The sequence below is a fragment of the Amphiura filiformis genome, chromosome 4 (genome assembly GCF_039555335.1).
Source record: "Amphiura filiformis chromosome 4, Afil_fr2py, whole genome shotgun sequence".
Lineage (NCBI taxonomy): Eukaryota > Metazoa > Echinodermata > Ophiuroidea > Amphilepidida > Amphiuridae > Amphiura > Amphiura filiformis.
The window spans coordinates 53,443,941-53,457,651 of record NC_092631.1 but is presented as its reverse complement, the minus strand read 5'-3'; the positions used below and the strand labels follow the sequence as shown (position 1 = coordinate 53,457,651).

Sequence of the window (13,711 nt, the reverse complement as noted above, 5' to 3'; positions counted from 1 at the left end):
TGGACGATTAATGGATTCGTTCATCTCATCCGACTGCGCTTACCTATACGAAGAAAGCAAAGAGTCGTCACAGTTTAGCGTGGTGAAGTATGACACGACGAAATGCGTTACCATGTTGCTTGATACTGATTGGCATCTTGCTCAGATCCAGTGTACTGCTACAAATATTGTTGATTTACAAGGTGTCAATAGTGCACCAGTTACCCTGTATATTTGTGGTAAGTATATTACACCTCGAATTATTAACGTATACCCTATATGGTTATATATGTATGACTCTGTTCATAGACTATTATACATGGTGCCCCCCCCCCCCAAAAAAAAACCAAAACAAAACAAAACAAAAAAAACAACACCATAACCCTCATTGCGCCCTCTTTTTCTCCTATTTCTGAAAAACCAAAGCATTGTTTTGGTTTTTTAAAGCTAAAGATTCAAGGTTTCTTATATCAAAATATATTTGATCATCTTTTCAGAAATAGGAGAAAAATAGGGTACAATTTTCTGGGTGTTCGTTTTGGGACACCCTGTATCTTTTGTTTTTTCTAAAGACTGTAAAGTTGGACCTGACGAAATTTTAAAAGCCATAAATACTAATAAATATGGAGTTTTGGAATTTAATCAAATACTGGAAGCAACTTTGTGACGTTACGTCTGGAACCACCAGATTTCATCAGGCAACTGACCCGCTGGGCTGGTCACGTGGGTTACGAGTCATACTGACTCAAGGCCAAAATCACCTTTTACCCAAATTCACACTAATGCACAACACAAATACGCAAGTCTTTAATTGAAAGTAAAATATGATTGGTATAATATATGACAACAAATGAACACAAAATAATCAAACAATCACACTAATATTTTAACTACTCAGTACTTAACCATCAGTCTTCTTCTTGATGACTATCTTGTTCATTTACAATGTTCTCGACGGCTGATATATATCCTGTTCTTCACTTGTCCTGTGAAAATCAGCGAAGTTCATTGTACACTTGCATTTATATATCTTTGCGTATAAAATCCTCACACAAAATGGTGCTGCTTTCTCCAAATATTTATCTCCTTGCGCAGTTCTCCCAAAGACTTAACTCCTTGCGCCGTTCTCCAAACACTTAACTCCTTGCGCCGTTCTCCAAACACTTAACTCCTTGCGCCGTTATCTTAACGCTTAACTCCTTGCGCCGTTATCCAAACACTTAACTCCTTGCGCCGTTATCCTAACACTTAACTCTTTGCGCCGTTATCCCAACACTTAACTCCTTGTGCCGATTTCCAAACACTTAACTCCTCCAGGAAACAGGCATCTTTAACACTGCTTCACTTGACAGATCTGTTGTTTTAATAAACCAGACTTCAACAATTCGACAGAAGAACTTTAATCCTTTGATGAGAAGGAGCACTTTCGTGTACTCATAAATCTCCTTCGTTGCTGTATTAAAATTAGCACATTATTGGCTATGTAAACTGGTTAAAATGTACGTCTTTTTTGAAGCACGAAGACCAACACATACATGTAGAGTAGAGTCTACAATCTCTCATGTCATTCTGTAAGGTGCCAATTCAAGCTCTCACATTTTATAACAGTACTCATGCAAAAACCCATCATCTATTAATAAACCATTACTTCATTCACATCTTCACAACTGATGATGCAATCTTGGGTTTCCCAAGATTAATTATACACATTAACCTTTCACATTACATCACTTCTTGGGTTTTTTTCCTAATGGTGCAATACACTAAACTGGGGATTTCCAAGTTCCAAACATAGATCAGACTTTGTTTACAGTAATTTGGGGGGGGGGATCCCAAAATGACTTTACACACCAACTCTTTCAGCTTGTAAACAAAGCTAAATACTTACATTAAATTACTCAGGGCACATCACACGTGATAGACGGCTAGGTATCGTCTCGATGACCCGGTCCCATGCATGAGAAAGTTAAAGCGGAGTCCCCCTTTCTTGTTCAATGATGGTTGCTCAAATGGCTCCCAAATGGCCTACGCCATTGTTCCTCCTGATCCAGAATAACGACTTCCTCGCTTTTAAATGAGTGTCCAGTATACTTTAAATGGAGGTAAACAGCGGACTTTTGCGCTCTGTTGGTGCTTGGTCTTCTTCCTGACCAATACGGATTTTAACGCCTGTTTGGTTTCTCCAACATAAGTCGCTGAGCAATTGGTGTCACCACACACAATCCCGTACAATAAGGTCGAGCGTTTATCCTTCGGCTGCTTGTCCTTCACATTCTCAAGTTTCCTGCGAAGCGTGTTAACCGGTTTGAAGGACGTGGAAATTCCGTAGGATTTGAAGTGGTACTTCACGCGTTCGGAGATTCCAGAAATATATGGTATAGTAACACGGGCTCTGTTGGTTTGACCACTCGCGCCTCCAGTCTTTGACTCCTTACTCTTGGTGGCTTTGAGAAAGGCCCAGTTATTAAGGGCTGTCTTGATGTGGTCCTTTTCCTCAGGAATTTGTTCGGATCCACTAATGATCGTATCGGCTCTATATTGGAGAGTTCGAATAACTCTTAACTTGTGTACGAGTGGATGATAGGAACCGAACTGAAGATGGTACCATCGCTTTGTACAGATATCAAACAATCAAGAAAAGCAAGGGTATTGTCTTTGCACAGTTCTTGAGTGAATTTTATGTTGTCATCCACGCTATTGATGTGTTCGAAGAAGCCGTCAAGCTCGCTACGGTACGACGAATGTGTCGTCCACAAAACGCAACCAAACCCTCGGTTTTGTACCTGGGTACGACTTCAATGCCTGTTGTTCAAAGCTTTACATACACAAATTCACAACCATTGGTGAAACGGGGTAGCCCATGGCACAGGAATGTTGTTGTTTGAAGTATTTCCCCTTGTAAGAAAAGTAGGCTGTGTTCAAACAGATTCCAACCAGTTCTACTATTTGTTCAACCTTCATGTCTATCACGTTACCAGCCCAGCGGGTCAGTTGCCTGGTGGTTCCAGACGCAACGTCGCAAAGTTGCAAAAGTAAGTTCCAGTATTTGAATCAACTCCAAAACTCTGTTTAAAACTACTGGATGACAAAGAACATTCACTCATTTAATAATAAATATGGATAAAGACTAAAGACATTTGACTACATGTTCATTTTTTTGGTCTGTATCTTTGTTACATTTCTTAAACTGTCGTTGTTAAAACTGCGTATGGGCTCAATTGAAGCCCCGGATTGAAGCTCAACATTTCTCATTTAAAATGTGTCTTTATACGACATTGATCGACAGTACCATGCGAAGTCAATTTAGTGATCAAAGCGACAAATTTCCTGGGCAACACCTTTGAAGCCAGCAACGGTTCCATTATCTCTCTCAATGCCAATGGAGATGCACAGACCTTATCTTGTGTAAATCGTGGAGCGAGAGGACTGGATCCTGATGTTAATAAACCACATCTAGACATCTTCATCAAAGAAGCTGGCCAGATGAATTATGTTAAACTGACAGCTACTGATGGGGTAGAGGTGAGCAAAATTACACTACTTATGTGTAGATGTGAATCTTTTGTCACATATATCCCACAGCAGTACCCGTGTTTCTTAGTGTGTTCCCACTAAGAAGGAAAAAGTTGGAACTAGAGCGTTGCGTTGCCACACAGAATAAATTCTATGATGGTTGCAAATTAAAGTGTCTCGAACATGTTTCAAATTCCTTTTTTTATGTTGAAGAAACTACCGAAGTGTCGTTGTCTTCTGATTTAAATTAAGTCAGAGCGAGACTACTTGCTCCGGAAGTAGACCGTACTGTAGTACTACTTGTAATTGCCCGAATATTTAAACGCTACTTGACGCTGGCAGAAACAGTAAGATTATATTTTTCAATCATTGAATCCATCTTTGACACTCGACGGTCCGCGCTATTCATCACAATTTTTTATTTCGTAGACCTACCTACCTTTCTGGGTCAATTAACACCGGTTACTTGTCACCTCTTTGAAAACACTTTGCACCAGGCCAGTCCTTTATGGTTAAATACCACTAATAGGCCTGGGCGATACATTGAAATACGACGAGTAACAATTTGTTTTCATGGCATTCAAAAAGACTGCATTAAAATCGCTGAAATTGATCAAGTTATATAGCCAAAAAAGTACTTATTAGAGTTTGATGCTTCAAAATGGTACATTTTCTCTCATTATATGACATTTTTGTTGTAATAGTACCAAAATTCATACGCACGGCTTCGGTTTTAGTAAATATTCGCCCTATCATATTGTAACTTTCAGCTTCGAGGGCGCACTGTCATTTTAAGGTGTTTACGGTTCAGTGCGTTAAAACAAGAAAAGTCTCAGGTCAACCTATGTTGAATTTTTGATCATTTGTCATCTAAATCATATAGTTTCACCTGATATTAGTGGCATTGAACTGTGAGAGTTCTGAATATGAGAAAATTCCACCCGAAATTAGGCATTTCCCCATTGAAACCCGTGTAATACATAATTAGTGGTATTTAACCTTATATGTATATGAAAACGCAAATCCTTAGAAAAAATGAAGAAATTTCACACTAATTTTGTCCACTTATAAGTAGGAACACATCCTACGACCTAATAATCTGGTCTAATGCTGCCGAATACTGTATTGAAATTGACAGCCTTATCCCTTGCGTTTTGTGCCATACAGAATAACAGTTTTGGTCATATGCACTGGAAACACGTTCCTGGACTCGCGAGGATGCTTTAGGAGTAAATTAATTTGCATTATTAGAAGAAAATATGAAACAAAATTACCGATACGGATCTTTCTTTATTTTGTAATTGTGAATCTGTAAATCCTAACATTTCGATCAACACATAATCGTATATTTATGATTGCTACAGCTAGTGTACGAAAACGAATTGTATAATCCTGACGATGCGGAATTCTCAAATGACAAATACCGTGGTCTATGGGAAGTTCGTAAAGACATTACTCTAAGCACCCAGAGCAGATTTGACTTGGACGGCGCTAGTTTGGCCTGTTTATGCAGGAATAGGGTGTACCAACGTGAAGCAGAGGCTTGGTACCACGTGATGTTGAGTATATATGGTATGTTATCACCAACATACATGTATATGTAAAACGACGCAACTTCCAGCAATTGAGCCCGGTTTTCAACGTCCTATAATTTGTAACTGGTATTCATATAAATGCTGCTTTCTTTCTGACATAAAGCTCCGCTCACGCGCATTGAGGACAAATGGACACAATCAAGGCATGTTGATATGTCATGCCGCTTGCAGCATGGAAGTCTGACAAGGGAATTAAACGACCTGGTCATTGTTTAAAATGACCGTAGCTCGTAAGTTAATCCTTATCTAAATGGTAAACAAATGGTAAGCAAAGTATCTTGTGTTTATCGTAAGTACGTATTGTCATTATTCCTCAGATACACCTCTAATAGATGAAAACTTGATTATGGTGCAAGGCTACCCGCACAACATACTCGATGTCAGCAACAGTGACATCATTCTGGTGAATTATGGACCATTTCCAAGTCAGGCCAGGAGAAAGAAACGAGAGGCAATGGAAACACTCGAAGTAACGTGTATTGCTAGAGGGACAAGGTAAAACTCGTCTAATTGCTCCACAAAATGGTTTACGTTAGACCAGTCTTTATTCCTTTACGTTTCGGTAGTCTTGAGTAATGTCGTTTCTGCAGTCGTTTGTCAAATGATTTTACGTTAAAGGCCCCTTTATAATGTGCCAATTTTCACCGCTCCAATAAACTTAAAATGGAGAAGTAACTCAGTCCACCAAGATGCTTGGCTAACAATGCTTCCGGCATAACACTTGTAACTGGCTATACCAATATTTGATCAGCAAGTGCTTAAGGGATCTAAAATGAGCGTTTATTGCGTTTCGACAGTATTTTGATATTTTTTCAAATTTTTGATATATAACAGTCCTCGAAGTAAATTATATAAATCTAATGTTATATTCTTAAAGTGTATGTAGCAGAGAGAGGAAAAGCCGACGGTCAATTGAAAATTTTGACCTTTCATATTGAAGATATGGATTTTTTTCCCAAAAAGACCTAATTTTTTTTTTGGTGTTTTGGGAAAAAATCCATATCTTCAATACGAAAGGTCAAAATTTTCAATTGATCGTCGGCTTTTCATCCCACCTACATACACTTTAAGTATAAATCATCAGATTTCTAAAGTTTACTTCAAGTACTGTTAAATATCAAAAATATCAATTTTAATGATTTGCCATAAAATGTGTATTAAATTGCGAATTTCAAAAAATCAAAATTATTTGATATCAGAATGACATTCTTCGTATTCAGAATGCAATTCGATATGTCTGATGTGCTCTGATGTCCCAAAATAAATACTGTCCAAACGTTCATACCCCAGCCCTTAAGGCGATAGCAGCAACTCTATGCAAGCTGAAGTTGTACTTCATATACTGGCACTGGTTCCATTCATCTCACTGAAAGATAAAATATCCCAATAGAAGTTCAAGCTGGCAAGACATATGGAAGTACTTTCTTTTTTACTATACTCTTACTTTTTGTAGGGTGTATAAATGTTTTTGGTTAAAACAAATCTTTAATGCAAAATAATCGTCGTATTTTTAGACCAGCTGTTGATATCATTTGGAAGTTAGATGGTGAACAGATCTCTGACGCATCAATAGTTGTCAGCATACAGGACAGCATGTTGAATGTCGGTGCAAGTCGACAATTGTTAGATACTATCAGTACCTTGACGTTACATCCGGCATTACGTAGCTATCATACCAAGAATATCTCTTGTGAAGTGTCATCCAGCATCAAACGATCAGCCACTCTTATAGTTCTAAGTAAGTTATATATTTTGATTTGAATTGCTTTAAGCATGTAATTATATAACGAAAGTCTAGTAAGTTTTAAGCCCGTTTAGCCTATTCTTAGCACTAATTCCTGCACTGTTTGTTATAGCCGATACAATGGACACTTCCGTCGGTTAGGAAACCTCTTTTCTTTGTTCACTCCAGCATCTTCTTTGTATGTAATTTTCCTGGTAGTAAAATTAAAAACTGTAATCATAGGATTACTTTTGCATTTTAAAAATTTCAACATATAATGCATTTTTCATTAGCTCCTCCCGATGCTCCCTTAACCTTAACCGGAAATAACGTGGTAAAAGATGGTCAACAAGTTACCTTGGAATGTACAGCCATCAATGGTTATCCTCAAGGCGTGTTTCAGTGGAATTCTGATGACATATTGCTGGGGGATGAGCTGAGTCAGACTGAAACAACCTTATTGCCGAATAATCGCTACCAACAAAGTAGCACTTACAGGTAATACGATTTATCAAAAGCAAAATTAAAATATTTGTTTTTTAAAACAACATTCACAATTTGAAAACTACTATTTGGATAAGATAAAGCACGCTTCTATGATGTTTAGATTTAGATCATTTCTTCCAAGCCGCATATTTCATTATAACATATTTAGGAACAGCTATTTTCTGAGTCAATAACCCTTGTCTCATTTCATACAACCATTGTCTTTACAGCTTCATAGCTACCAGAGAACTCAATGGTAAAGAAATAACATGTACTTTACAACAATATTACGAGGAATGCGACTTCACAACAGAAACCACAGCAAGCATCGAACTCTCATTGACATGTAAGGCTATTCTAATCATCCCGTGGATATTCCAAGTAAATGGTTTTGTTCAAATGGACTAAAATGTTCCTTGCTTTAAGGGCTGGGGTATGAACGTTTGGACAGTATTTATTTTGGGACATTAGAGCACATCAGACATATCGAATTGCATTCTGAATACGAAGAATGTCATTCTGATGTCAAATAATTTTGATTTTTTGAAATTCGCAATTTAATACACATTTTATGGCAAATCATTAAAAATTGATATTTTTGATATTTGACAGTACTTGAAGTAAACTTTATAAATCTGATGATTTATACTTAAAGTGTATGTAGGTGGGATGAAAAGCCGACGATCAATTGAAAATTTTGACCTTTCGTATTGAAGATATGGATTTTTTCCCAAAACACCAAAAAAAATTAGGTCTTTTTGGGAAAAAAATCCATATCTTCAATATGAAAGGTCAAAATTTTCAATTGACCGTCGGCTTTTCCTCCTGCTACATACACTTTAATAATATATCATTAGATTTATATAATTTACTTCGAGGACTGTTATATATCATAAATTTGAAAAATATCAAATTTTTATAATTTGTCATAAAATTTGTATTTTATTGTGATTTTCAAAAATGAAAATTATTTGATATCAGAAAGACATGCTTCGTATTCAGAATGCAATTCGATAGGTCTGAGGTGCTCTCATGTCCCTCAAAAAATACTGTCGAAACGCAATAAACGCTCATTTTAGATCCCTTAAGTAGCCCTTTTCGAAATACACCTTTATATGTATTTCCTATCAAAATACATAAGGGGCTGTCATTTTCTTCGGGAAGGGGGTCATGAATACGTCGGTAACCGGAGTTAATTTTTATGACTCATTATCGCGGGCTAAATTTTTTATATGACCCCCCCTGCACACATACCCGAAACAAATTGTTCCGCACGTGCGCATGACTGAAAAATGCTGCACGGAGCGGGCAAAAATCTTGATTTTAATTGTAATGAATCCCTGCGCTGCGCGCGAAAATTTTGATTGTAAGTTTGATTTGGTGATATTGGTCCTACGTTTTGATGATTTTTTAATAACTTGTGCAAAACATAAGTTTGAGTTTATGATCTATGGGATGATTGGATTCGAAGTTCAGAAATTGGTCCGTGTGTGTAATTATGCGATAGATTTGGACTTTGGTGGACCGGTCCCAATAGACAACTGGTCAATGGAATGGAGTATCTGAAAATAGAATTGAGTGATTGGTGATCATTAGTTGTTCTCCTTCAGTAGAGAGTTTGTGCCCTGACCTAATAAATTCAGATACTCGGTGAACTCCATGGAAATAACACTTCCTGAGTTTACAATATGTGTCGTCTACATAGCGATATACCACCAGAAGGGGATGGGACATGGTTGACATTGCTTGTAATTTAAGGTATTATTATGTACATTTTACCTCCATGAATTTGTTTCAGAATTCTCCATTATAAAAGCGATTATGTGTAAGGTAAGCTCCACACAGTCTAACAATCTGATCAGGAGAGAGCGAACAATGTTCATTGTACATAAACAGAATTCTAATTTTTAGCAATCATATAAAAGAAGTATTGTTTTACACTTCAGATTGCCCAACCTCACCTGCAATACTTTCAGGATGTCCAGCATCACCTGTTATTCCTCAACAATCAATTACCCTTACCTGTGAGTCTGATATCACAAATCCTGCATCGAAAATTGAATGGTTTATCAATGACATCATGCAAACAACGTCTCAACCAGTTACAACAAGAGAAGTATACTATGGATACATAACCACACAATCTTTAATTTTGGATGCAAGACAGTTGGATAATAGTGCAGAAGTTCAGTGTTGTCAAAGAGCTTCTCTTGGTGGAACGGTCTGCGAGGACAATTGTAGTGACGAGTGTGCCATTCAAGTTGAAGATGAAAGTAAGATCTTAAGACAAATAAGCAAATAATAATAAATTTTACTTAGCTACGCCTCGGGGTCTTACGCATTTTAATGACAACTAGGCTTCAGAAAATATACTGCTAAGAAAAAAATATTTTGATTGTATGTTTTGTGGTATCAACTCACCAAATGCTTGAGTTTGGATCCCTTGGCGAAAGAAAAAACCAATATTATGCGAAGTACATCTATTGTAGTTGATATTTATGATCCTAGACTTTCCATTGTATATTGATCTCTACTCACCCTTTTTTTATTTCTCTTTACAGGGCCGCCAGTACAAGGTACGTTTCAAGTTGTGTCAAGCAATTTAGATCTCAAAATCTTGAAACAACATTCATACTCATCCATACGACTAGTCTCCATAGCAGCCAGTTTGGTTCCGCTCCCTTCACACAAACAATCTGCCAATGATAGCGAACGAGTTCTTTTTGTTGATTGGCTAACACTTTTTCCATGACGTCATCTACTTGCTCCTCGCACAGCTGATTATTCAGCCAGGAGTTCAATCCACTTGCGATCAAGGTGGTCATTGGCAGACAGTTTGCGTGGATGGAGCGTAACCAACCTGGCTGCGGAGGAGACTACCATACGACATGTAATTCGTAGCCATGAGGGTACATATTATATTCTATCGCAAACATGATTGTTAAAAATGTGTGGTTTAAATACACACTTTGTTATTCCTTTTTATAATTTGTTTAAATAATTTGTTCGTCAAACAGGTTGCCGTTGGGTGCGGGTCCGAATCACTCTTGAGAATGTAAACGGTAAATCTGCTCTGTGGATGGATGCATATGACGACCAATCGTCAACGGAGTATCGACAACTCACAGCCAGGATTCTCACTGTTGTAAGATCGTGATAAAATGTTTTTGCTTGCTTGGTTCTTTATTTCTTATTTTATTTCTATGGGTAAATTATATCTCATTGTATCTTTTTATCTGGCACTCTTATTGCATTAATTTGTTGTTATTGCCGGTTTTGATTGTCAACAAATTATACGTGTCATAATAAAGATGATCATGAAGGTTTGTTATTTTTCCAATACTATATAAATATCTGTACTGAAATCGCTCTTCAATCGTTATCTGTTGGTAGTGCCATCTGCTTATGTTATAATGATCTTGCTTATAATGTACTTGCTCTATACATCCAGTTCCGAATGGTTTATGATGGACTCACCGATTACAAAGGCTCTGTCCTACCAACAATCCGGCGTTCACCAGAAGGATTAATCAAAGTTGTCATAGGTATTGAATTCGACTTCCCATTCGGCTCCGACACAACAAACATACACCAGGCCTTGATTGATGCATTGGATGTCAATGGCGTTATTGATGTCAATGCTGGCGATGAGTCTGTCATTGATGTTCTGCCGAGTAGCTTGAGTGAAGAATGTAAGTATTCAGAAGATGACATTAACTTATTCGGGCCATTACTCCGAAGGTTCATTATTACGAAGGGTCATACTCCGAAGGATCATAATTCCGAAGGGTTGTTATTCCGAAGGGTCATTATTCCGAATGGTCATTACTCCAAATTGTCATTATTCCGAAGGGTCGTTATTCTGAAGGGTCATTACTCCGAATTTAAAACAAGGCTCGTTATTCCGAATGATCATTAATCCGAATTTAAAACAAGGCTCGTTATTCCGAAGGTCATTACTCCGAATTTACATTAAGGGTCGTTATTCCGAAGGACCGTTATTCCGAAATTCGGATAACCGACCCTTCGGAATAACGAACCTTACCGTAAATTCGGAGTGATGAACATTCGGAATAACGACCCTTCGGAATAACGAAGCGTAATCACTTATTCGTCCGTTTGTCAAACATTCCTAGCAGTAAAGGGATTTTAGTGTTTGCAAGAAATTTGGGACGTCTTTAGCACGCGGCATCAAAACTTACAACTCTATAAATAAATAAAGTTCTATAAATAAATAAATAAATAAATAAATAAATAAATAAATAAATAAATAAATAAATAAATAAATAAATAAATAAATAAATAAAGTTCTATAAATATTAATAAGCAAAGCAATGTGGAATTCTCTATTTTTTTTATAACCAGGTGTTTGTCCATCTCACTTCTGTTTCCGTGGTGCTTCGTGCTCTCCAAACGAACAGGATTTTTCAAGTTACTGTCAGTAAGTCTATAAAATGCTTTTTTATTCCTTACATGGTCTTATTTTTTCTCAAGTCATCTCATAAAAGGTCATATTCTCTTTCTTTGCCGTGAAAGACTTGTTATTTGTTGTTTTATTGCCATGCACTTTTAAAAAACGTTTTCAAAACCCAACGTACGGCTGTACATTACATCACGTTTTAGTTCATACTATGCTTGTCAAAAAATATCCTTTTCAGAAATTGAATCTTTTGCCATTTCATACTATATAGGTGTCCTGGAAATTACGCTCCACCGAGATGTGAGCATTTATCATGTAAGTTGACTTTTGTTATTATTATCTCGACGAGACATTTTTGATCGTATTTAATCGTCGAAAATAGTATTCCGTAAGTCATAATTAGGTTTCTTTATAATGTTATTTACGCAGTTAAACTTTAAAAATATTATTTACGTTTGCAACCATTACGAAACTTTTCTATTATTTTTAGTACTATTTTTTCCGATTTTGACTAAATTTTGGCTAATAAACAACAACGAGTGAGAAAGAGTGTAGGTAGCGTTTCAAAATAATCTGTTGTACATGTGTGTGCCCGTCGGAATTCCAAAAACTGTTGATACCTAAAATAACCTAATAACCCTAAAATGGAAATCGTACGTTACAGTGGCAGAACCAAGTATTTGTATTTTTTTGTTTTTAATTGTGAGGTGCTTTACAAGTGTATCCCAAATATCGAATACGCGTTTATATTATAGAGTAACCTTCTGAGTGTCCCAATTAAACCACGTGAATTAAGGTAAGCATTGGTGAGAAGCGAGCTTAGTAACATTGTCATCTCTAATGTTTTTCCATTTTTCTTTTATTACAGCTGGACCAGACTACACAACATTTAGACCATCCAGAGGTAATCTGCACTTACAACAGATACTTGATTGAGTGTATTTGCAACGCATTTGTCCCACTTTCGTAACTTTTGTACTTTAATAAAATACTGTATATAATGAGCTAATGTTTTTTTTTTACATACTTAAGGTTATTAATTATTTTAAACTGTTGTGATTTGGTAGTTCACAGCATCTTACGAATGGTAGTGAGCTTTGGCAAAACTGCATTGCTCAATTCATAGCGAGCGTGTAGAAGAATTAAAATGTCACAGATATACTTTTATAGGTGCTGCGGTTCTTGAGTTACGTTGTAAAGAGGTCTGAAACAACAACACTTTTGTAAAACGTACATAACTCATTAACAACAATAAATTAAGCAAGTTTGCAAAGTATACGATTTGTAGAATGAACTTTTGCAAAACATCAAGGTGTTAATTTTCAGTAATATATTGACCTAGATAATGAAAATCGATTTTGTAGGTTGCTTCGACCAACAATACCTCGTCTACCCTTAAAACACTGGATACTCAATATTGACTCAGCTATGAATAGCTCAACTACTGAGTAAAACAGGCCACAAAATTTCACCCAACAATTGAGTGTATTAGAAGCGTGTATTAGGGTGCACACCAGTATATAGCCTCCATTGACTTTCTGTACAAACAGGGTCCATTAAAACGTCATTTTCTTGACTCCAGAGCGACTGAGTTCTTCAAAACTTACGCTTTCTGCAAGTCGAAGGTCAGATAAAGTCATCTATTGTAGGAAATTATATACGGAGTCCAGCATTTTTTCCAGAAAAATGCCGACTAGATCACCCTATAGCCCATACAGCTTACACCACCTCACGAATAGCTTGGTGTTTCTGAAATGTAACACATTTTGAAAGTTTATCCAAATCGTTATAAAAAGTCGGATCCTGCTCATTTTTCACAGACAATCTATTTCCCAGGCCTAAATGAGGATTAAATATTAATCATGGCCTAATATTTGGGTTTTAAGCCTTTTTAATGTATTTAATTCAGTCGTATTGCACGTTTCCTCGTTTGAAACACTGATTTTTCTCTCCCAGGGTGTAGGAGACTTGTATTTACTGGTGTGAACGCATTAG

At 36.8% G+C, this 13,711-nt stretch overlaps 1 long non-coding RNA gene across 1 annotated transcript; it reads left to right on the top strand.

The window, feature by feature from the left end:
- Nucleotides 1-10,760: 10,760 nt before the first annotated feature.
- Nucleotides 10,761-12,034, top strand: LOC140149870 (uncharacterized). The gene is made up of 3 exons (XR_011858757.1): nucleotides 10,761-10,988; nucleotides 11,662-11,737; nucleotides 11,988-12,034. It is a non-coding gene; the product is annotated as an uncharacterized lncRNA (long non-coding RNA).
- Nucleotides 12,035-13,711: the final 1,677 nt, after the last annotated feature.